The sequence below is a fragment of the Lygodium microphyllum genome, chromosome 23, assembly GCF_053477565.2.
Source record: "Lygodium microphyllum isolate KBCC chromosome 23, Lygodium_microphyllum_v1.1.10, whole genome shotgun sequence".
Taxonomy (NCBI): Eukaryota; Viridiplantae; Streptophyta; class Polypodiopsida; order Schizaeales; family Lygodiaceae; genus Lygodium; species Lygodium microphyllum.
In genome coordinates, this window is record NC_141157.1 from 101107581 (window position 1) to 101132694 (window position 25114).

A 25114-nucleotide genomic window follows, 5' to 3' on the forward strand; every position below is an offset into this window, starting at 1 on the left:
TCAGCTTGCTCTCTGCCCGAGTAAGAGGAGCTGTTTTTAGCACCGCCCCTTATTTTCTCACCTCTACTCGCCATATTCTCAACCTTGCCTGCGATTTTCTGCAAACCCTAAAAAGTGCAAAAACCCTTACTTTCAGATTTGGGGTTTTTTCAAAATTTCTGCAATTGCCCATCCATTTTGGCCATCTCTTTTGAAATCTCAGCTCTTGTTGCCCAAAATTTGGGGCTTTTGTCAATTTTTGCTCCCAAAGTTCAAATTGACAACCATTTGGAAGAAATTTGACAATTTCTTTGATATTCTTGTCAAAAATTTTGGGGCTTTTGCCCGATTTGCAGTCCCATGTGCGAATTTTCATTGGAAACGCTGACATTGCACAATTTCATCGACATTTGTGCAAGAAATTTGGGGCTTTTTGTCCTAGAGGTTTTGGCATGCATCTCGAGGCAGATTCCAGCTATTGTTCGCTGTTGGCATGCTCCTTGAGGTGGCATCATTGCAGAAATTCAAGTTGTAGGTTACAAATTTCTTCAATTTCTTTGAAATTTTGAAAGAACTCTGAGGCTTTTGTCTGACACGCATTCCAAGGCAGCAAGCAAGCGGTACAATAGCATTTGTGTGATAGTTGGGTACTTGTTGCATAATCCCGAGAGGATTTTTGGTATTTTGAGGAGTACAATCTATACTTTAGCAGAGAAGTATTTGGCTGCAGATTTTATCCATTATTGACAGCATGGCATATTAGGGGACTAATGTTCAGAGCAACATCCTTGGTGTTCTCACTCAGGAGGACAAACTTGATGGATCAAACTACTTGTTGTGGAGTTTTATGGTCCACAACCTTCTTGTAGTGAAGGACTTGTGGGATTATGTTATACGTGATTTGCAACGACCAAGAGGTCTTGCACCTCAAACACCTAAACGTAATGCTAGAGGATAGGCTGTTGGTGCTGTTGCCCCTTGTCCCCCTCCTACCGAGGATCAGAGGAGATGGGACTCAAAAGATGCATAGGCACTTTCTTTGATTGCCTTGTTAGTGAAAAGATCGATCATTCCACACATCCAGCCTTGTAAGATCTCAAAATCAGCATGGGACGTACTTGAGCATATGTTTGCAGCATGTAACGAGGCTAGAATATCTTATCTTTGTAGAGAGTTGGCCAATGTGAACATGGATGGTGATAACATGACAGATCACCTTACATACAGGATTTGCGTGCGCAACTACTCAATGTGGATGAAATCATTCAAGATGTTGAATTGGCAAACATTACATTGAACTCTCTTCCAGAGTTGTATCTTGGTTTCCACACCTCTTTGATGTTGTCTTTGCAGGGGGGGTAGCAGCCCCTTACATTTGTGGAGTTAGAAGGCCTCTTGTTGTAAGAGAAATAGACTCGGATTGCGTCCAAGAGATCTGGCTATGCTTTTCAAGTTCAAAGGCAAAGGAAAAGTCCAGCAAAATGCGAAAATTCAGCAAAAGGCTGATGTTGGACAGCCATCGAATAAGACTGTCCAAGACATATAAAAGTCTAAAAGAAGGAAAAATGTTATTATTGCAAGAAGCCAAGTCACTATATTGATGAATGCTGTAAGAGATTAGCCAAAGAGAAGAAAAAGGTATGCATTTGTGACTTGCAGTTTTGATTCTTCAATGGCTGATTCAGCATTTAATGCTGCTGAAACGCAGCAAACATGGTATTTTCATAGTGAAGCTTCAAAGCACATCTCTTCTAGGAAGTGTTTGTTTTCCTCTTTGTATATTGAATCCCTGCTGGGAAGTGTGTTACATGTGCGAACAACAACAATTATGATATTTGTGGCTTTAAAGTAGTCACTAATATTGTTGCAGATGGTTCTGACTTCATGCTTCTAGATGTCTTATTTGTGCCTGGCATTACAAAGAACTTGTTGTCTATCTCTGCTTTTAACAAGCATGGCTTTTAGGTCATCTTTGAGGATGACAAATGCATTGTTAGAGATAGGGAGATGGTGTTATGGGAGCACTAGAATGTGCTCGAGAGACTAGACTAGATGCAAGATTTATTACAAGAATTCTGATTACAAGATAATCCCACATAGGGGCACAAGGTATAATGATAACTTAACAAGAGACGGAAAATCCCATAACCGGGGATCATAGGTATAGAAAATAAGACTTGATAGGATATGAAGGATCCCACAATCCGGGACCCTAGGTATAGATACAAGATATCGGAATTACAAGATCTCCCTCGATGGGGATGAACAAGATATAAGACAGTACTAGACAAGATCTTGTACTACGAGATTACAAGGTGACAAGATAACAAGAGTATAATGGAAGACAAGACAAAACTAGATACCATGACTAGACAAGAACTAGAACTGGGACTCCAAGTTACTTACTTGGAGGTCTCGACTCCTTGAGCTCCCAAGACTGGCATTGGTAAGGCTGAGGAGCTCTAGAAGGTTCTATGATGACATGGCAAGGGTGGGTTTGCATGGTTGGCTCGAGGATATCTTGTTAAGGATGACATGAACAAAAATTAATCCATACACTTGATCATGGCATATTTGTGACATCACCCCCTCCTCTAGCGACGAGTTCTATGAGGAGCGGCTTGGTGGTTTGGTCCAAGTTTCATTGGATTCCTCTTGTGAAATTCTTTAACTTTGAGAGATGCTCTTTGGAGATATTTTGTAGGTTCCCAAGTGCGATCATTGATGTCATATCCTTTCCAGTGAACAAGGTATTTCAATCGACCTTGGGAGATCCTCGAGTCCAAGACGTGTTCGTCGACCTTTCTTCATGATCTTCAATTTGGACAGGTGGTGGGGGATTAGATTTCTCCTTCCTTAGTGGTGAGCCATGGTATGGCTCAAGCAAGGAAACATGGAAGGTTGGGTGGATCTTCATGGTGTTGGAGAGTTGGAGTCGATAAGCAATTGGGTTAATCTGGGCTATGATAGTGAAGGGCCCAAATCTGTGGTGGTCTAGCTTGGTGGAGGCCTTGTTGTTTGGAGGTTATGCCTAAGTAACCATACTTTATTACCGACTTTGCATGTTGGATGTTGGAGACGATGCTGGTCCGCATAGTGCTTGTATTGATTCTAAGCCTTTTGGATTTGTTGCTTGAGTTCCTGGTGTATATTTGCTAGGTGTTGATCCATCCTTGGATGTTGGCCAAAGTTTGCAAAGAAAGGAGTTTGCTTGGTAGATATATTGATACTATTATTATAAGCAAACTCTTCAAAGGGCAAGAGCTCAAACCAATCATTCTGATGGTAGTTGATGGTGCAGCGGAGATATTGTTCCAAGACTTGATTTACCCGTTTTGTTTGACCATTAGTCTGTGGATGATTGGCTGTGGATAACTTACTTGGATTCCAAGGAGGTTGCAAAGGCTCTTCCAAAAACTAGATATGAATTGTGAGCCTTGATCGTGATGATGTCGTTTGGGAGTCCATGTAATCTGAAAATGTATTTGAGGAAGAGTCTAGCGGTAGCTGTGCGTGTGCTGGTCTTGGTGGTAGGGATAAAATGTGCCATTTTTGTGAACTTATCTACCAGAACAAGAATAGAGCTATATTTGTTTGATTTGGGAAGATTTATTATGAAATCCATGGACAGAGAAGACCAGGGTCACGCTCGAATGGGCAAGGGTTGCAGGAGGCCATGTGGTTTGTGACAAGGTACCTTGGCCTTGTTGCAGGTATCACATGATTTTATATATTCCTTAACTTCTTTCCGCATTTGGGGCCATCAAAAATCTATTGAAATAAGCTCTAAGATCTTATTAACTCTAAAGTGTCTTGTTGTTAGGGTGTCATGGCGTTGTTGGAGTACTTGGAGTCTTGGATTTTTTGGAGGGATGTAAAGTAGATCCTTTTAGTATAACAATCCATTAGTTTCTTGAAACTCACAAACTTCATTTCCTTTTCCCTCTTGATTTTTTCTCTTGACATTGTTGGCCAAATCATCATGCGGTAGGGCTTCATGGATTGATTGGCAAGGTAGGGTCATCTTGGTGACAATTGGAGATGGCTGCTAGCTGGAGGTGCTCTGGCTTGAGTAGTGTTGCTTGTTGTTGATTAAAATCTGTATAGACGATAACTTTATGGGCTGTACTTCGAGATGATAAGCCAAGTATCACAGGCATCTACAATGACAAGGAGTTCTTTGTGGTGGATCTCATAGTTTATCTTTGGAGGGGAGAACTTCCTTGACTGGAATGCCACTGGATGCATATGACCATCATCTCCATGTTGAGACAAGATGGCTCCTAAGGCATAGTTTGATGCATTGGTCTCCAAGAAAAATGGCTTGGTAGGATCTAGGTGAACTAGGATTAGGGCAGTGGTGAAAGCGGTCTTAAGGGTCTGGAAGGCCTTCTCGGCTTCTAGGGTCCATGAGAACTTCGACTTTCCTGTGAGTCTGGTGAGTGGTGTGACTATCTTTGAGTAATCCTTGATAAATATCATATAGAAGTTGGCAAAGCCAAGGAAACATTGGACATCACAAGATACATGTGGGTATCTGCCAGTTAAGAATAGTCTCAATCTTCTTGGGGTCCATGAAGATTTCTCTCTGGGAGACATTGTACCCCAAGAATTTCACTTTTGTTTTGTATATAGTCCTTTTTCTTTGAGCTTTTCCAAAACTGATTTTACATGGTGCTCATGCTCCTTTGGATCTTTTGAGAATATCAAAATATCATCCAAGTATATCAAGGTAGGTTCAGTATGTACGTACGGATCGTTACCGTACGGTATGTACTGATCATACGTTTTGTGTACGTATGGAACATAAAAAACGTGATCATTTTTTTCATGTAAAATTTGGGGCCCAAAACGTGATGTGCCTAACGATTTTTGCATCGCTTGGTTGTTTGTGGATTTTCCTAGGCAAATTGAGACAAAAGCCCCAAATGTGTTCACTGTTTCAATGTTTGCAGGTTACGTGAGCTACAGGAGGCGCCAGCGTGCACAAACCAGGTATGTCTCGTCTCTCTCTGTCTCTCTCTCTCTCTCTGCGCTCTCTCTCTCTCTCTCTCTGTGGGCTCACATTCATGCATGCTGGAGCCTCTCTCTCTCTCTCTCTCTCTCTCTCTGGTAATGGACTCTCTTCTCTCTTTTTTTTTTTTCCGTAAAAGGTAATTGTATTAATTACGAAAAAAATATAAGATTACTTGATTACAAGATACATGACGACAATCTAAGCCATCATGTGAAGAGGTTCTAAGTACTACAAGTTACAATGTCATGGCAAAGACGCGGAGGAAATTGCCATATGCCAGGGACGTAAGTCCTCCCTAGAGAGCAAATCAGAATGGTGGAGAAGAGCTAACTGCCAATACAAGAGGCCCTTAAGCCTCGCAATATGCCGCTGAACATTATAGGCGGAGTCAAAAAGAAAAGCATTCCGAATGGTCCAGTTATGCCAACACAGCCCCAATATCGAAGAAAGTGATACATGAGCTTCATATGTGGCTGTGCCGGAGTGGGGTATTTGGGCTGGCCAAAAACCCAATCAAAGGGGCGCAGGGTGAAACCAACCACCCCTTGCCAAATAGCCGACAAAAATAACCAGACTTTCTTAGCGATGGGGCAAGAAATGAATCGGTGGCGGGCGGATTCCACAGTAGTGGTGCAAAAGAAACAGATGCCATTGGAGATTCGTCGCTTGGAAAGAGCTGAAGCAAGCGGAAGACCACCAATCATCACTCTCCAAAGAAAGACTTTATATTTAAAGGGTGTCTTGTTCAACCAGCCCTCCATCACAGTTGCCCTCCACCATGACCGGGATTTACGCAATCCCCATAAAGCATTTGCTTTAGTAACTAGCCATTGATGATCATTAATCAGAAGATGATAGACTTGGTTAGCAAAAGCTTTGCTTAAATTCAGCCGGCCTTGTAGGTCCCAATCCTGCCAGGGATGATCCGAAGCAAGGGCAGGAAAGGGTTGCCGGCTCTGGAGCACCCTCAAAAGCTGTTCCCATAAAGGCCTATATCCACGAGGGATCCTGAAAAGCCTCCTAGCTGTACGAAACGATATAAGCACATTGCGACTGGCAAGGGTGGCATCCGCAACCGAAGACAAGCCCAAACGTGCCATCCGGTTGAATTGTGGTCTAAGCTCTTGTTTACCTTCCCACGAAAGTAAACGCGAGACTGCCAGTAATTCCAATTGAAAGGAGTTAGTAGCTAAGCGATCCTTCGTTGGATGCCACTGAGCCTTCTGGAGGACGTGTTTCCAGGAACATACCAAATGAGTAAGTAGCGATGAAGAAGAACTGGAGAACCGCGAATCAGCATTAAGAACATGCCACCAAGAACTCCGGATTTGGGTATTGCCATGTAGAAGCCCATGACCCTCAAGGAAATAACTGGCTATATCGACCCACGGATGATGATCCGAGCACATGGCGCGGAAAAGAGACCAACAGAGTGCCTGCATGTGAGTTTGGGCATCTAAAATAGCTCCGCCACCCATGCGTTTGGGGGTGCACGCATGCGACCACGAGATCCAGGAAATGCCTGCATGCAATGAGTCCTTCTTCCATAGTATGAAGCGAATAGACTGAGTAAGAGCATTCAGAGTCGTAGTAGTCCAGGGCAACAATGGTAAGAAATATGTGAGCATTGGCAACATAATTGTCTGGGCTACTTTGAGGCGAACATGGAAGGGCCAGGCCTGAGACTTCCAATACATAAACTTAGCCACCATTTTCTGAGAAATCCACTGCAGAAGCTGTTTTGGGGGAACATCAACACCCAAAGGGTACCCAAGATGCCTGACAATGGAGTCACGAGGAACAACCAGACCCTGCCAGTCCAAGGACTGCAAATCCGACTCCGTGCAGCTTAGAATGGCTGATTTGAGCGCATTGATACGAAGGCCGGACGCTTGACCAAAGAGACCCCAAACATCCAATGCTTTTCGAAGGTTATCCTTGTCCGCACGCAAAATCATAAAGGTATCATCCGCCAGGGATTGGCTAATGAAGTGCTGTCCTGTAGGAAGCGACAGTCCGGCCAACTGAGAAGAGGCTGCCATATGAGATAACATGGAAAGAACTGGATGTGTCGCAAGGGCAAAGAATAGAGGGCTCAAAGGGCACCCCTGTCTGACAGAACGGGCAAGGACAAATGGCTCAGTAACACCTCCGTTCAGCATGACTCGCGAAGACGCCGCAGCGCTAATGGTGTAGATTAGACGAGACATCCGAGGACCAAAGCCCATAGCAGACATAAGTTCAGCAACGAAAGACTAGTCCAGATAGTCAAAACCCTTTTCCAGGTCCAGTTGAATCAGTACTACCTCCTGATTAGAATGCCTTGCATAATCAATTGCCAGTTGAGCATTCAATACATTGTGCAGAATATTTCGGCCCTTAATGAAACCATACTGGAGAGGGTGCACAAGGGGAGGGAGATGCTTATGGAGCCGATTCGCCATTACTTTGGAAAAGATTTTGTACATTGAACCCATCAAAGAAATTGGACGCCACTGTGTCAACTTAGATGGCGAAGGAACTTTTGGAAGCAGTTTAATAAGTCCTTCTCTCCATGAGGAAGGCATGATCCCCGTTTCCCACACCTGCTGAAACAAAGCTGCAATGGTTTCGCCAGTTGGGTAGCAAAAGCTTCAAAGAACTCATTGGTGAGACCATCCCAACCCGGACTTTTATCCTTGGGCAAGTGTAACAAGACGTCCATAACCTCTGCCTCACAAATATCTGACTCCATAGTAGCTTGCATGTCCTGCGGAAGCTGATTGTGGACCAGGTCATAAAAAACCGAACGGGCCTGAGTAATTTGGGCTGAAGGTGGAGAAGTGGAACCGAGAAGGTCGCGGAAATAATTCCTGCACATATGCACAATAGTCTGTGGATCCAGGATAAGGTGGCCTTCTGCATCCTCGAGTCTGGTCATATTCTCTCGAGCAGGAGAGGCGTGGAGAGCTCGAAAGAACTTATGGGTCTGACATGCACTATCTTGCAAAGTCTCTGTCAGATGTTGCAATTTGGCCTGCTGATATGATTTCAACTGGAATTCTTTAATAAGATCAGCCACCCGCATGGCCAGTGCGAGCAGAAATGCATCATCCGGAGTGTCCACCAGCAGAGAACGAACCAAAACCAGCAGGTCCTCCGCTGCCTGTCGACGCCGCCGACAAAGAGAGGCATGATAGATCCCATACTGCCGAGCAACCCGCTGCACATTAGAGAGCAATCTTTCAAATGACGCAGTGCCCTGAGAGGAAAAGTCCAAGAAGAATCTGTCAATCAATTGCGGCATATAGCCCTGAAAGATTGCATGCTTCAAGTAAGACGAGTTGAAACGCAAAGGGAGTCTCTCCAGAAATTGCTTGAAAGGTGCAATGGGTTGTGCAAGCAACTCGAGCTGCAGAGGGAAATGGTCCGACAAGGCATATTGCTGCAACACTTTTATTTCGAGCATCTCAGGAAGAAAATCATCATTCTGCATGATATATATACGGTCCAACCGCGACCATGTTGTTGCATACTGGGCAGAATGGAAAGTAAACCCTGTAAAAGACGGGTGTAGCCAGGACCAGAGATCTTGCTTAAGAACAGCAAGAGCCAACTCATGCCACATACGACTTTCCGGCGCATCCATTACCGAATGCTCCGATGTGGACTGGGAAGAATCAACACACATATTGAAATCCCCCATGAAGAAGCCCCGTCTGCCAAGTGACAAGGAGGTCTGCAAAGTCTGCCAAAGCTCCTGGCGAGATAACGAATCATTCGGAGCATAGAGGCCAAGTAACCATAAGATTTCCCCTTCGAATAAAATTTCGATCACCAAAAAGCGGCCATGAACATCATTTTTAATAAGAACAGGCTGATATTTGTCATGTACAATCATGAGCACACCCGAATAATGCATGGCCTGTGTTCCTGCATAGAACAAACGAAAGCCATGGCAATCCACAACTTTTCCGGCTTCACCATGACTCTTGTGCTCAACAGCGCACAGGACATCCCACTGATTCTCATACAATGCAGTCCACATGGCATGTTGCTTGTGTCGAGAACAAATTCCTCGCACATTCCACGTGGCTATTTTCATGTGTATTCAAAACAAAATCAGGTACGAGGCACAGCTTGCCTCGATTTGACTTTGTCGGCGAGAATGTCCAGGACTCCCTCGTCCAAGAAATCCGCCAACACCGCAAAAGAGTTCTGAGGACCAGATTTGGAAGTAGATGGCATATCTGCTGGCTTGGGGTTGGAACGGGGATAACGACGGTCCCACGGGGTAATGACGTTGCCTCTGGTATCAAAAGCCAACTTAGCAGGTGGACCCTTTGGACGATCCGAATACATTTTCCTGGCGGGCTGAGGACGGGGGGCAGAGGAAACCATAGCAGGAGCAGAGCGCTCGGAAGACAACATTTCCTTCCTGCGCATATATGTACGCATGGAATCTTGTGAGGTAGTAGGCACAGTATCCTCCATGCCAGCAACAACCTTGTTGCCTTTTTTTGCACGTACTTCAACCCAATCAGTGGCACGGGAATCCAGACCCGAAACCTGTTGTTTACCTTTGGCTAGAACTTGGGGCGGGTGGATAGTATCCAGCGACGGAGTATCACACACCATATCTTCCATGGGCAGCGCAACATGGCCAACATCTGAAGTGTGTTGCTGCTCCGGGCATTCGGCCATAAAATGCCCTAACTGTCCACAGGAAAAGCAATGTCCTGCAAAATTGCCCCATTTCAAACGAAAGTGAAACGGATGCATGCCGGAGCAATTGAGGCGTAACCAGGCAGGCCTTTTCCTTGCAGTGTCCCATAACATACACAAGCGGTTGCGATTCACAGCCCTGAGATTGGGAGGGACCAGAACCGTGCCCACAGCGGCCATAGCATCCTTCAATAGTGGCCAATAAACAGCCGGACAATTTTCCACTTCTACCCACACAGGGCATTCACGTTGCAGCAGGCGCTGAAAATCTGCCATCGGGCGCCATGGAACCACATGAACCAACCGGCGATAAAAAAACAAAGGCAGTTTAGACAGGAGAGCAGCACGGTGCGTCTCAGATTTCAACAGGACCTCAAAAAAACCTCGGGACCCAACAAAAATCTCTTCAACACATTCCCCTTGTAGCAGACTCTGCAGCCATTGGCGAATACGGGAAAGCAGCGGGATTCGACCAGTGAAGAAGAGTATCACAGCGCGATCATAAAACACCGAAAAGGAGCGTAGGACAGTTTTTGGGTCCACGGTGGCTTCCAGAACATCGTCAGGTGCAGAGTCAGAAAAGACTTCCTGGTTATGTTGAACATAGTCGCCAAGCAAAGTGTTGGCAAATTCCAGCAAATGCTCCCAGTCAACATCCTGAGAGTCCACAGAATCCGAAGCAACCTGCGCATAGGAACGATCTTGATGAACACCTATCTCTTCCGAGGTATGCTTGGTACGTTTACCCGCAGGCTGGATGTTAGGACCCGGGGGCATCTCTTCGGTGCACGGAACCATATCCTCAGGTTCCTCAGCATCAGAATCCGGGCCAAGTGCTGCCACTGTTTGGTCTATGAAATCCAAATCCAAACCAGCCATCGTGTAGCACGATCTGATCTCGAAGGAGGACTGACGCACAGTGCAGATCGCTGTCGGCTGAGTTAGAAATCTGCACCCCTGTAAGCTGGTTTCTCACACGGCGGAGGACGACCCTCTACTGTATCACAGAATTCTTTCTGTTATGCCAGAAACCTAGAAGAGGTGAATTCTGCAGTGCAGCCGCCTGAGTGGTGGGGCAGAGGGCGCGCAGGATGAGTCTCTCTCTCTCTCTCTCTCTCTTTCTCTCTCTCTCTCTCTCTAGGCAATGAGCACTCTAACCTTTGCAGAGACGCAGACACGCCCTGGCCATAACATGACGCTTTCTGTCGTTGTAAAAACAGGCGAGATTAGGGTTCGCAGCGCCTGTGCAGATCAGGAGGAGCACGATCAGAAGGACCGCAGGCCAGCAGGGTGGACAAATCTGGTGAGCGTCTGCAATGTGGCGCGAAGTAACGGCACAAGCAACGCGGCGTGAAGTAACGTGGCTAACGCAATGAGTCGCAGGTCCGTTCCAGGAGGGCGTGCGCAGGTCCAGGCGACAGCAGAGACGCGCAGGTCCAGATGATGGCTGGCGGCGGCAGCGACGCGCAGGTCCGGTCTCTCTCTCTCTCTCTCTCTCTCCGCCTCTCTCTCTCTCACCTCTTCCTCTCTCTAGTTGCCTCTCTTCTCTCTTTCTCTCTCTCTCTCTCTCTCGCACGTGCACGCGCACGCTCGCTCGCGTTGATTCTTGTGTACACGCGCACACATATTTACTGATGTTTTTCTCTCTTATCTTGCTCCAGGAGCCATCATGCCGAAACCAATCAATCCCAATTGGAAGTAGTATACCAATATACTCCATATCGTCAACACTCCCGGGCAAGCTAGTTCAGGTAGTCGCAGGTGGTCATGCAAATTCTGCAATTTCACATTGACCAGTACAGTTACGCGTGTGGTGAAGCATTTGACGGGCATCAATTGCACAAACAACTGTAGCTCGTGCAAGAAGGTGCCAAAAGCTGTCCGAGAGAAGTTGATTGCTGAGAACTTCCCAGTAATGGGGGCAGCAGCAAAAGGCCAAGGATCCCAGAAAACATAAGACGCCTTGCACGATGCTTTTATTGGGGAGTTTGGTGATCCTCCTATACAGGTGGAGGAGAGTTTTGTGTCTCAGCCCGTTGCCTCAGAGCAGCCATCTGCTAGTAGGAAGAGGGCTCGTGTCATGCAGGAGGAGGAGGAGGAGGAAGGTTCTAATGATGTGCATGTGCCTAGGCAAACCACCTTGCCTTCACGTGTGCATTCTCAGTCTTGGGCGAGAGAGCGTCAGAAGGTGCTAAGATGGAGATTGCTCGCACTCTCATTGAGTGCAACATCAGTTTCGATGTCTTAAGGACTGAGCAGTGGAAGAGGATGGTTAGGGCCATTGCCCAAGTGGGTGCTAGTACTACAGATTCATGGTGTGGGCTGGATTACAAAAAAATGTGCACCGCTGCACTTGACGAGCAAAAGGCCTTAATAGATAAGGCATTGGTCCCAATGAAAGCTGGCTGGCAGCAGTTTGGATGCACCATCATCTCTGATGGATGGAGTGATATACGCAGGCGGCACATCATAAATATACTTGTCTCCTCTTGTCTTGGTACTTACTTCTTGTGCGCTGTAGATGCAGGGAAGGTAGGAGAGAAGATTACAGGTGAGTTTATCTATGGGCATATTCGTACAGTGATCATGGAGATTGGTAAAGAGAATGTGGTCCAAGTTGTTACAGACAATGCATCTAACTGCAAGGCAATGGGAAAAATGGTGAAGGTGGAGTTTCCACACATTGTGTGGACTCCACGTGCAGCCCATTGTCTAGACTTGCTTATGGAGGATATAGGCAAACTACCTTGGGTGCAGGTGCAGCCCACAGTTTCAGATACTACTAGGATGACCACATTCTTTTGAAAGAAGCATCAGGCTTTAGCCATCTTTCGTAGCCATAGTAATCTAGATATTGTGCGGCCCTCCAAGACCAGATTTGCATACATGTTTTTGGTGTTGCAAAGGCTCTTCAAGCTTAGGGATCCACTTTTGCAGATAGTTGTGGACCCAAAGTGGAGGGATATGTCTCATGCACAAAAAGAGGCGACCAAAGCCATTCAAAGGCGTATCCTAGATGAGTTTTTTTGGACAGAGGTGTAGGATTTGGCAGTGGCTTTGCAACCCATGTATGTGATGCTATGAGTCATGGACATGGAGGGCTCCACATTGGGTCTGGTTTATCACCTCTTCATGCAGATGAAGAGCCATATCACAGCATGCCAAGCCTTGTCCCAGCAGCGGTAAGTACTAGATTTTGTTCTTGTACTTCTTTATAGCTGCTTGCATATGCTATTTACTTATTATTAAATTTTAATGCATAGGCTATATAGTACAGCACATGCATTGGCCTTGCAATGTGTCTAAACTTTGATGTTGCTGATTTTTGCAGTCAAGATGATATCTTGACTCTTGTAGAGAGTCGGTGGAAGTTTATGAGTCGTCCCATTCATGGGATGGCTGCTTTACTCCATCCTTTCTACAAGACCCCAGGCTTGTTCCATGAGCAGCATCTCATGAAACTGAAAGACAAGTTCATCGCACGTATCTTTGATGAGGAGGAGCAGCTTCAAATAGATGCAGAGATGTGCAACTTCATGAATAACTTGGGACCATCATTTTCACGGGCGGTGGCATTGTGTTCGGAGGCTACTAGTCTTCCTCTCACATGGTGGCAGAGTTATGGTCGGTAAGGTCTTCCACGTCTGACTAATTTGGCTCTACGTATCCTGTCACAGGTAACTCACTCTCTGTGCTCTCTCTCTCTCTCTCTCTTTCACTCTCTTAAGTGTAGCAATGGTAATTATCAAGCCAATGACACCTGCAAATGCAGGATTGCTCAGCGGGTGCTTGTGAGCGCAATTGGAGTGCTTATTCTTTGATTCATACAAAGATCCGGAATTGCCTTAGCACTTCTCAATTGGAGAAGTTAGTGTATTGCAGGGCCAATATGAGGCTTGTGTGCGCCTACCATGCCTTGGGGACACCCAAGCAGGTTCGAACTAGTAGCTATTTACATGTTTGAAATATTATATCTCTATATTAGTATTTAAAATTTACATTATTGTTCAATGTTAACAAATGTATGCTATGTTGCCATCTTGAACAGGCTGATCCCTCAAGTATAAAGCTGGTGGTTGATCCGAATCATCCGATCACAGATGAGGACCAGCATATTAGGGACGAGCAGGAGGAGATTTTGCGTATACTTCATAGAGAGATGGAGGAGGTGGATAGGCGTGTGACGAGGTCACGCGCACGTGCTTATAGCATTCCACTACGTGAGCAAGCTGCAAATCCAGAGAGTGCTCGACGGAAAGGCATTCGCAGAGGGAAGCTACCCATTCGGACTTCTCAGCGACGTGCGAATGAGGCAGTTCGTCTCATTCACACCGAGGAGGAGGAGGATCTAGGTGATGCAGTCCAGGCTACAGGCCTTGTGATGGTAGAGCCAGAGTTTGACGACGATGGCAATGTCGTGGCGGATGGAGACATGCTCTCTTCAACCTCATTATCGTCCTCTTTTGATCATGAGTTTTGCTAGAGCCTAAGCAGTGGACTGTGGGCACTAGTGACTACAGTCAGATCTAAAAATTTTGAATTTTCATATATTTTAGTTGGGTGTTTTTATTTATGACATATGTATGCTCTATTAGGAGCCATCTTGACTTGACATTTGTCACCTTGGTGGATTGTTCCTAACTTCCTTGTTAGCAATTGTACGTTGTTTGATGCAGTGTACTGTGTTATGTTTTGGCTCTTTATCATGTAGACTTCCTCAATGTTAGTTTGATAGTCTCAAATTTTAGTTTTCACTATTCAGTGTTATCCACGTGTTAAATGTTTAATGCTTAAAGGTTTCAATTGTGATGTGACATGGTCATAAGTACTAAGTAGGGAATGTATATATCTTTATGCTTAATGTACAGTGGGAAACACCCTAAAATATCCTCTTGTTTATTATTTTTTTACAAAGGTATGTATGGAACCACCTTGAAGTATATAACTACAAAATCATCTAGATGCTCTTGGAAGATACCATTCATCATATGTTGAAACACTGTAGGAGCATTGGTGAGACCGAATGGCATTCCTTATTTACTTATATAAATATTTTATTTTTCTTTTCTTTAGTTACTGTTGCTTTTTACCCCCAAAGTTCTCTTGGATTAAACCGAGATCTTTGCATGGCCAGAAGAGGCAGCCATTGGGACAAATTGGACTAATGGTTTGTTTGAGCCTTGGGATCGGATTTAATGGGCGCTGAAGAATAGAATGCCAGTGGTTTGGGATTGTGTGCTTAGCCACTGGAGATGGTGCAGGACAATGAGCCTGGCTAAGACAGAAGATGCACATGTGAGAATGCTCATGGAATAAAAGTCACCGTAACTGAGCCACATTACACTTTTTGATGTGGTTGCAATGATAAAAGTTGCTTAGAACAACTTGAGGAATGCAGGGGTCACCATCCCTAAAATTTAGGAAGTTACTATTTTTGGATCCTAGAATCTGTTCGCGTATCTTCATTTTTGCACAAGGATTAATTCTTTGTCTGTGCTGAGGTCAAATTTTGTACCGATCATGGAGAATTTTAGACCGGAAGGTTTAAACGGGAAAATTGTTACATGTATGCCATGTGTCACAATTTGGGCACAATTTCCCAAAAGAGAGAGAGAGCATTTAAAAAAAAAAACGTAATAGGCAGGAGGGGCAGATCTGAGAGTGAAGTTTTCAGGGGTTGAGGGCAGATTACTGCAAGTACATGAGCTATGGAGAGTACTTCTTCATCTCTGACTCATGTACGGAGGTAGAGCTTGCTCCCTTTGGTCAACTCTCTCTCTATTCCGAGAGGAAATGCTTTGCATGATGTGCTGATTCCATCGAATTTCTGTGTTTTCTTTGCTCTTGTGTTGAGGCAAGAGCCTCACTGTTCTAGTTCAGGAGCAGCTGATTGCTTCTCCAATGCAAGAACTAAAGAAAGTGATGACCATGCCACACGGGAACTGGGTTTTCAGCTCTGATTTAGTGCTGTTTTATTGCTGGAATGATGCCAAGGTCAAAGGATTTGTAGTCCAACTGGTATGGAACAGATTTGGAATGGAATAAGGCTGAGAACATGTCAAGAAAGAGGTGAAAAACAGTAAATACAGAGTTTTGCAGATTGCAATTCTGCAATTGAATTATTGAGTTATGCTCATAGAAAGTGTTTTCCTACTTGGAATGTTGTTCTGGATATGTTGTATTGTCATTATGCTGTTGAAATTTACTCAGAAAGGGATGTTGTTCTGGATATGCTGGATTGTCCTTATGCAGCTGAAATTTACTCAGAAAAGATGAGAGCCAACAGTTCATTGGCTTTGTACTTTGGAACATTTCATTTTTTTTGTAACCTTCCATCTTTTAATTGATAAAGAATTACTGAGAGGGGCGTCGGTCTTCGGGGCCAATCTGGTGTTGAGCGAGGGAGTCAGGTCTTTGTTTGTGTGTGTATATGAAAGGAACAGATATTAATTGAAGGGACTACCGCTTTATGTGAGTCATAGACCGGTTACACCATACCTTGTGCGGAAGGTTGTCTTCCATTTGTCTCCTTTGATCCGTACGAGATTGTAAGCCCCTCATAGATCAATCTCTTCTTGTTGAGTCCTCGATAATCCACACACATTCGAAGTGACCCATCTTTCTTTTTCACAAACAGAATTGAGGCTCTAGCAAGAGACTTCGAGTGCCTAATGAACCCCTTGGCTAAGTTCTCATTAATGTTCTTGTGTAGTTCAGATAGTTCATCAGGGGATAGCTTGTAGATGGGTCCAAAAGTTGGTCAAGTCCTCTTATGGAGTTCTATTGCACAATCATATGCTCTGTGTTTGGGCAAGAGATCTGCATTCTTTTTTTCAAAGACATCTTGGAATTCTTGATACTAGCTTGGTAGCTTGACTGACTCATCCTTACTAGATTCTTGAGCTAGTATATGATATATCATGTAGGTCGATTCTTGCTTGTTGTGTGCATAAAGGCTTTGGCTCCTAGATATATCGACTTTCCTTGATTTTCACGACGTGTAATCTTTTGCTTAACCCAATCAATTTCTGGGTTGTGTTTCTTTAGCCAAGGCATCCCGAGGATGATTAGATTTGTGGGATTGGATATGACATTAAAGCATACACAAGGTTTATGATTGCCAAGAGTTACCATGAGTGGTCGGGTGTCCTTGGTAATATCTTTAGATGCTAGAGGTCTTCCATCCACGACTTTAACTGTTATAGGATTGGTCTTTTGGAGTATAGAAATCTAATATCTATTCACAAAGCCATCATCAATGAAACATGGGGAGGCCTTGGAGTCGACTAGGGCTTTGAGGGAAAGGTTCTTTCTTGGCAGGATCATTTGGACTGTGATAAGGAAAGTTTCCATGGGTGTGGCTGGAATCAAGAGACCTTTCTTATATCAAGGTTCAGTTGTACGGTCTCATTTACAACCGGACATCCTCAGTTTCTTGCTCGAGGATGGTTGTAGCAATTGTTTTTAGGGTGACGTGTCCAGGGTTTCCACAATATAGGCATAGATGATTCTCTCTTTGTCTTTGCTTTTCTTGTGGGATCAAGGGCTGGAATTTGTATCTATTTGCATCGGTTCGGGCTTGGTTTCTTCTTTGATTGGGTCTCTGATTGGGGCTGGTTTCCTTTGGCGAGGCCTTAATTTTTCTTGCTTTTCTGGCTTCCTCTCGAACAATGTATTATCACATTGGATGGCTTGCATGATATAATCGTTGAGTGCTTTTGCCTCAGGTATAGCAAGCATGAGGTCCTTGATGTCATTCGAAGATCCCATTTGAATTTGCTAATAAAATACTCCTCATGCCAAGTGAGGTCATAGATTAGTTGTCTAATTCAGATGCATAAGAAGAGGTAGGGCAGTTACCTTGTCATAGCTTCCAAAGTTTTGTTTCTGCTACTCGACTAGTGTTTGCATCTCCAAATGTGGAAGTGAGCTCGCAAAGAAATGCCTCATAGAATGCCTCATAGTTATGAAGTATTGACATATTCTTTTCCACGATTGGGGCAAACCATGATAAAGCTTGACCACAAAGCAAAGTCCCAATGAATCCCACCTTGGAAGCATCATCTAGATACCTATCTAGTTGCATGCGGATATAGAGCTTTACTTGTTGCAGGAATCCCCTAAACTTCAAATGGTCACCATTGAACTTCTTTGGCATGCTGATCTTGGGTTCTCTTGTTGGGGGTTGATAGACACACGGAATCATCTGATCACTTCCTTTGTTGTTCTGCAAGTCTCGGATTTGGTCTTGCATCTCTTAAAGCGCAGGGCCTAGATGCATAAGGTGTTCTATTTGAAGTTGCGCTTGTCGTTCATTCAAGTCTTGAATTTGTTGTTGGAGGATTTGAAGGGAGGCCATGATTCTTTCAAGGGTCACCTCCATGGTGCTTAGTAAGGCTAGCAAGTAGTCTTGCCAAATTGTTATGGGAGCATAGTCTATTCTCGAGAGACTAGACTAGATGCAAGATTTGTTACAAGAAATCTGATTACAAGATAATTCCACATAGGGGCACAAGGTACAATGATAACTTAACAAGGTACGGAAAATCCCACAATCTGAGACCATAGGTATAGAGAACAGGACTCTATAGGATATGAAGGATCCCACAATCCAGGACTATAGGTATGGATACAAGATATCAGAATTACAAGATCTCCCTCGACGGGGATAAACAAGATACAAGACAATACTATACAAGATCTCGTATTGCGAGATTACAAGGTGACAAGACAACAGGAGTATAATGGAAGACAAGACAAGACTCGATACCATGACTAGGCAAGAACTAGAACTAGAACTTGAAGTTACTTATTTAGAGTGTTGGAAATAAAGGCTCACTGTTCCTTTTATGGTGTTCGGCTGTGAACGCACCCTTACACTCTTGTACTTTATATATTATCTAAACCTAAAGTGGTACACCTGTCATTGTACCAAATACTGATTGTGTCGTCTTTTCACTCCTGTTGCTCACTTTTTTCTACTCTTCTTTCTGCACTCTGTCTGCATAGCACTTAGTTTCGATCCTAGCTAGGCTATCAAATTGGTATCAGAGTAGGGTGTAGGCGAGCAGGTGACGGGTTGTGGGAGTAGATAGGTGAGTAGTTGACGAGTAGACACGCAACGTGTAGGACCGGTGGGAAACAAAGTGTGGTTGGGCATAGGTGGTAGGTCACAAGTAGACACACAATGCAGGTTCGTCGGGCAGAGACATGTAGCGCAGGTTCGTTGGGCATGTCGCAGGCAGCAGGTTCGTCGGGCATAGGCAGTGCAGGAGTCGGACCTGGTCGGTTGATCAGGCAGTGCAAGGTGGGCGACATGGAAGTAGGTTTGACTAGTGGGAGATAGGTCAATGCCAAGAGAGGCTTGCTTTCCTCTTCCTCAATTTTCTTTAATTTTTGCCATTTTTCATTCGCCCCTTGTCGTGCACAAGCACACCGTGAAATTTTGACCAAGAAAATTGGGGCTTTTTCCGTGGGGACTTCAATGCAGGACAAGACAATCTGACTCAAAATTGGCCGAGAAATTTTGGGGCTTTTCACATTTTGGTGGAATTTCTTCAATTTCATTGAAATTTGTGCACTGTAGACTCAAGAAAATTGGGGCTTTTGCAAAATCCCTTCAATTTGTGCAACAACTGTTTGGTATATGCACTTGGGTACATGGATTGATGCAATTTGGACGGATTTTCTTCTGAAAATTTGGGGCTTTTGATAAAAATTGTCAATTTCTGCCCGAGAATGCTTTTGGAGCAGAAATTGCAGTGAAATTTTGGGGATTTCACATGTAATTGGTGCCTTGGTCTCTAAATGTGTTAGTAATTGCTTGAGGAGTGCAGCAACAGACACTCTCTAATTCTGAAAATCTATTTGCAGATCTGAAATTTCTGCAATCTCGGAATTTTCATTGCTGGTTGGTACTTGCAGTGTATTGTGGTCACTTGTGTGACATTTTGGGCTTGCATTTGGTGACTTTTAAGTCAATTCAGTGCCGCAAATTATGGCTTGAAACAGTGATAGCAGCAATCTTTTGCACATCAAGAAGCTTGAGGGTGCACATAATTTTGCACTATGGCAAAAATAGTGCTACAATGTCTTGGTGCAGAGGAAACACGTGAAGCCCATCAAAACAAAGGGAATAAAACCAACAGACATGGAACAAGACGAATGGGATGACTTGGATGAACTTGCCCGCTCTACCATTGAGCTCTCAGTGTTAGACAACTTGCTCTTTAACATTGAGAAGTTGAATTCAGCATATGCAATGTGGCAAAGGCTTGAAGAATTGTATGCTCAGAAAAGTGCAGCCAACAAGGTTTATCGACTGAAAAACTTAATGGACTTTCGCATGAAAGAAGGTACAGCCATGTCGGTACATTTGAATGAGTTCAACTCAATTTTCAATCAGCTGATTGCGTTGGATTTCCATATTGACGATGAGTTCAAGTCTACTTTCTTGCTATGCACTTTAGCTGAAAGTTGAGATACTTTCAGGACAGCTTTGAGTAACTCAAATGCTCAGCTGTTATATTCTGATGTGAAGAGTTCTTTGTTGATGGAAAAACTCAACAGGCAAAATAATTCAGCAAACAAGTCTTCTAATGCATTGCACATGTAACCAGCCTTCCTTCCATGGATGGGTGGTAAATCATTGATTACAACTTAATTGGAGCAGCAAATAATTAATCCAAATCTGAAAATACAAATTTACCTAATTGATCTTGGAGAATGCACACCCAATTGGCCCCAAAATTGGTGCTCCTTTCGGTATTTCTTTAGCTTTATTGAAGAAGAAGTTGATTTACAATGGGATTCTCCCGATTCCCTTCGCAATCCAAACTCGCCTTGCTGTCCAAAGTGACCAGCAAGTCTGCAATCTATTTTGCCCCTTGATTCGGGCACTTAATTGGCCTACACCCACTTCATAGATGATGGAAATGCCCCAAATTCAATGGTTGGCTAGTCCTCCATCTGAATTTAGCTGAAATTCACATTCAGTCCTTTTGAATCCAAGTCTTGGAGCTTCCAATTTTTGGCACGCTTCTCGAGGCTGTTGCTAAACCCTAATTTTTGTTGCAAATTAGGATTTATAGCAGAGAAATCTGAGATTTCTCAGCCCCTAGTGATCTCAATGCTGTAATCTTTTGAGCAAGGCTATAGAAAGATTAAGAGATGAGAGAGAATGATGCGGAGAGAGAAAATTCAGACTTTCTTCGCGCAGAGCTGAAGAAAATCAGTCATTTATTGCTGTTGCCTTGTCTCAATAGCCTGTAGATGTTGTCACCTGTTGTTGATTGGTCTTCTCCTGCCCTTGGTTGCCTTAGAAGGTCCTCCAGATGCTGCAAATTAGACCAGCAGCATATTCTCTCTCTCTCTCTCTTACAAGCTGAATACACTAAAATTGCCTCTCTCCAGCCTCTAAAGACGTTTTTTAGTCTTGCATAGGCATTTTTGACAAGTGGCAGCCTTCCCAAATGGTTTTTCCAGCATTATCCATAATTAAATATTACTTTTCAGTCTTTAAATGTTGAAAATTAATCTAATAATTATTTCGGTGCCTTGAAAAATAATCTGATTGGCCAATAATTAAATTGGCTAGGAAACTTCAATTTTCGAGTTTCTTTGCGTCATCTTTGACCATCAGATTGGCGTTAGGTACCATTAAACGCTACTTCTCTAGTGTCACCAATAACTGACACTTATGGCCAAATAAATGAGCTAGGCCAACAATCGGCACCAAATACCACCACGTACCTATGTGGCATAACTTATAGCAACTTTTGCCCTTGACATCCCGTGATTTCCTCAGGTCTCGGGCTCGTAAATTTACTCTAACCCCAATTATACCTCACATGCGCAACATTTACTTAACCATGCAATTAAAAATTAATCCAAATGTTAAGTGAGGTTTCAAAAATACATGTCCTCATAACAGCCCTTCCCCTTGAAATCCTTGCAATTGTCCTTGATTGCACTACCAAATGTATCAAAAGCAAAGTACTACACTAGAATTTCCATAGGGCATCCTAGTCAATACAACATTGTGCACCGTTGTTCAACTATCCCATATGCCCAACATATGCTGAAATTTACCAGCCAATATAACATAACATAAGACTCACAAAGAATCTCAAAAACTTTGCTAGATTATCATGTGACATGTCCATTTCTCATGAGCTCAACTCATCTGGCAAAACCAAACCATAGCATACCATAACCAAGGATAAACCATGGCTAAAACATCAATGGCATCATAACATGTGCTGTTGTCCATGGAACTAGATTGAGACCATTGAAAACTGAGCATAATCTTATCATAAACTGATCACTTGTTGATTTGAGAATTGATCACAAACTCATTGCAAAAACTGACCAGCAATCAATGCAAAAACTGATCCAAAAAGTGACCATAAACGGTTCTCAAGCTGATAAAAAACTGAGTTGAATACCACTAAATATTAATGATCATATGCTGAAAACCAACATTCGATAATCATTAACTGATGCTACACCAAGCATAACCAATGCCATACCAAGCATAACTGATTACACATCGAGCATAACGGATGCAAATGTATAGTTTCAGAGCTGCAGTGAAAACCGTACCGATTTGCATACCAAACATAGTGACTAGCACATTGGATAGTGATCCCTTGGCAAACATACTGTTCAGCTATAGTACCCTGAATGTATGCTGAATACATTCGAGATCCACTACTTCTAGAGCTGTCCATTACTAAGGAGCGGAGGTGCTAGTTCCCTCACAAGCATCAGGTAATACTTTGGACCTCTGCTCTGTTGAACCTAATTGAGTCTGAACTAAAGTCGGCTCTAACTGGAAAGTATCAAGGTAAAGTTGCAACAACTGAGGATGGTCTGCCAAGTCATTCTCCTCCATCCATTTGACATCCGTTGGTGAATAATTTTGAAATTTCACCAAGTATCTCTTGGAAACTTTATCTTTGACCTTTCTTTCCTTACGTGCCAAAATCTGCTCAAGTACCAAAATCTCATCCAGTTTCTCAACCTCAAGCTGAATTTCAGCAGACATATCCTCTGGCACATCACCATGAAAAGGTCTAAGTAAGCTCACATGAAAAGCATTGTGTATCCGCCAGTGTGAAGGCAATTTCAGCCTAAAAAATGCATCACTGATCCTCTCCAACACTTGAAATGGCCCATAGTATCTCATAGACAGCTTTGGATACAATCACTCTTTGCCCTTCATCTTTTTCAGCCGTGCCTTTTCAAATCGCAGCAATACATAATCTCCCTCTGCAAAGTGCAAAGCACGCCTATGATGATCAGCTGCTCTCTTTTGCTTATCTTGTGATCTTTGAAGTGCATACTTAACCTTTTGATAAGCTGCATCCATGCTTTGCACATAGCGATCAAACTCAAAGATCTTATCTTTTGTGTGCAAAATAGGGGGTACTTTCTAACCACCCTCTATTCAGCTTCTTGTTTATTAGGACAGTTATGTGCTATATGCCCTTCCTATTCACAAATATAGTATTATTTGCAGCCATTAGCTCCCTACGTTGTGCATCACTTTTTCCACTCTTTCTCTGCGGTCTGTTCCTCTTTCCAGCCCTATTTTCAGATCCGCCCTGATTTTCAGCTTTATTTTTCAGATTTACCCTTTTTCTCAGCCTTTGCCTCTTTGACATGTGACTTGGCATCATCATCGTGGAATCATACATCCTTTCCACGCAGCAATGTGACGGCTATAGCAGCAGTTTCTATAAGCTGAGACATGTTGGAGACAATGGACTTAATGCAAAAATCCTGAATACCCTTTGGCAAACCACAAATATACTTCTCCACTTGCTCATGGAGGGGTACTGTGCGATAAGAAGTAACTGGCAGCAGTGCATCCCAAAACTTCTTATTATACTGATCCAAGTTCTTGCAATCTTTGGAATTCAACTAATTCCAAGCTGTCATAATGTCTACTTCAAAGGTACTTGTCAACCAATTCGAAGCAAACATTTGCTTGAACCGGACCCAAGTGGTAGGTGACTTCCCTTGAATAAGAAGTGTAGACCACCACTACAATGCATTTCCCTTCAAAAATGTGGCTGCCTTGTGTATCTTAGATGCCTCTATGAAGTTGCCTCTAGAATAGGTTGCATCAAACTGCTGAATAAAAACAAGTGCTTTCAGCCTATCTCGTGTACCACTGAAAGGCTCAAACTTCACGCTTTTGCCACCTTCATCATAGTACTTTAGCGGAGCTATGGGAGTTAAATGATCATAAATGGCTTGCTGCAAAAAGGGTGCATTGGTTGTATTTGCATAAAAACCAGCATATCTGAAGCATCTACATGACCGACACCAAATCCTTGTGCTCCAACAGTCCCTGGGGTTGCCAATACATATCCATATGTCCCGCTTTATGCCTCAAACATCATGCTTATGCTGCCATACATGGGATTAGGCATTTCACTTGCATTACCCGGATACATTACATTCTTGTATGCGGTGCCTGTCCAACCATGGCATGAAAAATGGTACCACCACTAAAGTATCCTTGCTGTCCCATGCTTGCATGTGCATAATTGCCTTGCTGCCCAGGTTTCCATGGATTGGCACTACCAAGTTGGCCATGCATTTGCACTTGCTGCTCCTCGGATACCAACTGTTTGTGCTCGTTAGGCATTTTGGGCTCTTCTAAAGAAGGCTTAGGCATTTCCTTCGGTTCTTGTGGCTGTCCTGAAGCTGTAGAAGGTGTCTTCTTCTCTTTGCCTTCGTTGTTCTCTTTTGGGGCATTCAAGAATCGAGTAAACTGGAGATCCTTTGCCAATTCAGCAAAAAGATTTGCTGTTGTACTACGCATTCGATCCTTGAAGCTATCATCAAATTCTTCAGCCCCTTGTTGGTCATCAACCTCTTTATGCATTGAAGTGCCAAATTTGGGTCATTTTCCACATTTTCAGCATGCTATCCATGCTGAGAACCATGCCCACCATTAGTCATTGCATTTTCCCCTTCACCACGTGGTTGACCAAGGAGTGATACATCCTCTCCACTTGATCCCGTATCACCATGTGAAGACATGCTGCTGTAATTTACTGCTGAGAAGAATTTCAGCAATAATGCAATAGTCCCAAGTTGCAATCAAGTACCACGGGCCCACCAATTCAAAGGATTTGATGGAATCCGGGCAGTGAAACCATGTAGCCAGCCTTTCTTCCATGGATGGGTGGTAAATCCCTGATTACAACTTAATTATAGCAACAAACAATTAATGCGAATATTAAAATACAAATTCACCTAATTGATCTTGGAGGAAAATACAAATTTACCTAATTGATCTTGGACAATGCACACCCGATTGGCCCCAAAATTGGCACCCCTTTCGGTATTTCTTTAGCTTTGTTAAAGAAGAAGTTGATTTACAAGGGGATTTTCCTA

The 25114-nt window shown here is 43.6% G+C and overlaps 1 protein-coding gene and 1 pseudogene across 3 annotated transcripts in view; both read left to right on the forward strand.

The window, feature by feature from the left end:
• Nucleotides 1-25114, forward strand: part of LOC148016532 (uncharacterized) — a 105896-nt gene that overhangs the window by 23321 nt on the left and 57461 nt on the right. The gene's annotated exons all lie outside the window — the stretch shown is intronic.
• Nucleotides 11370-14052, forward strand: LOC148016533 (uncharacterized; annotated as a pseudogene).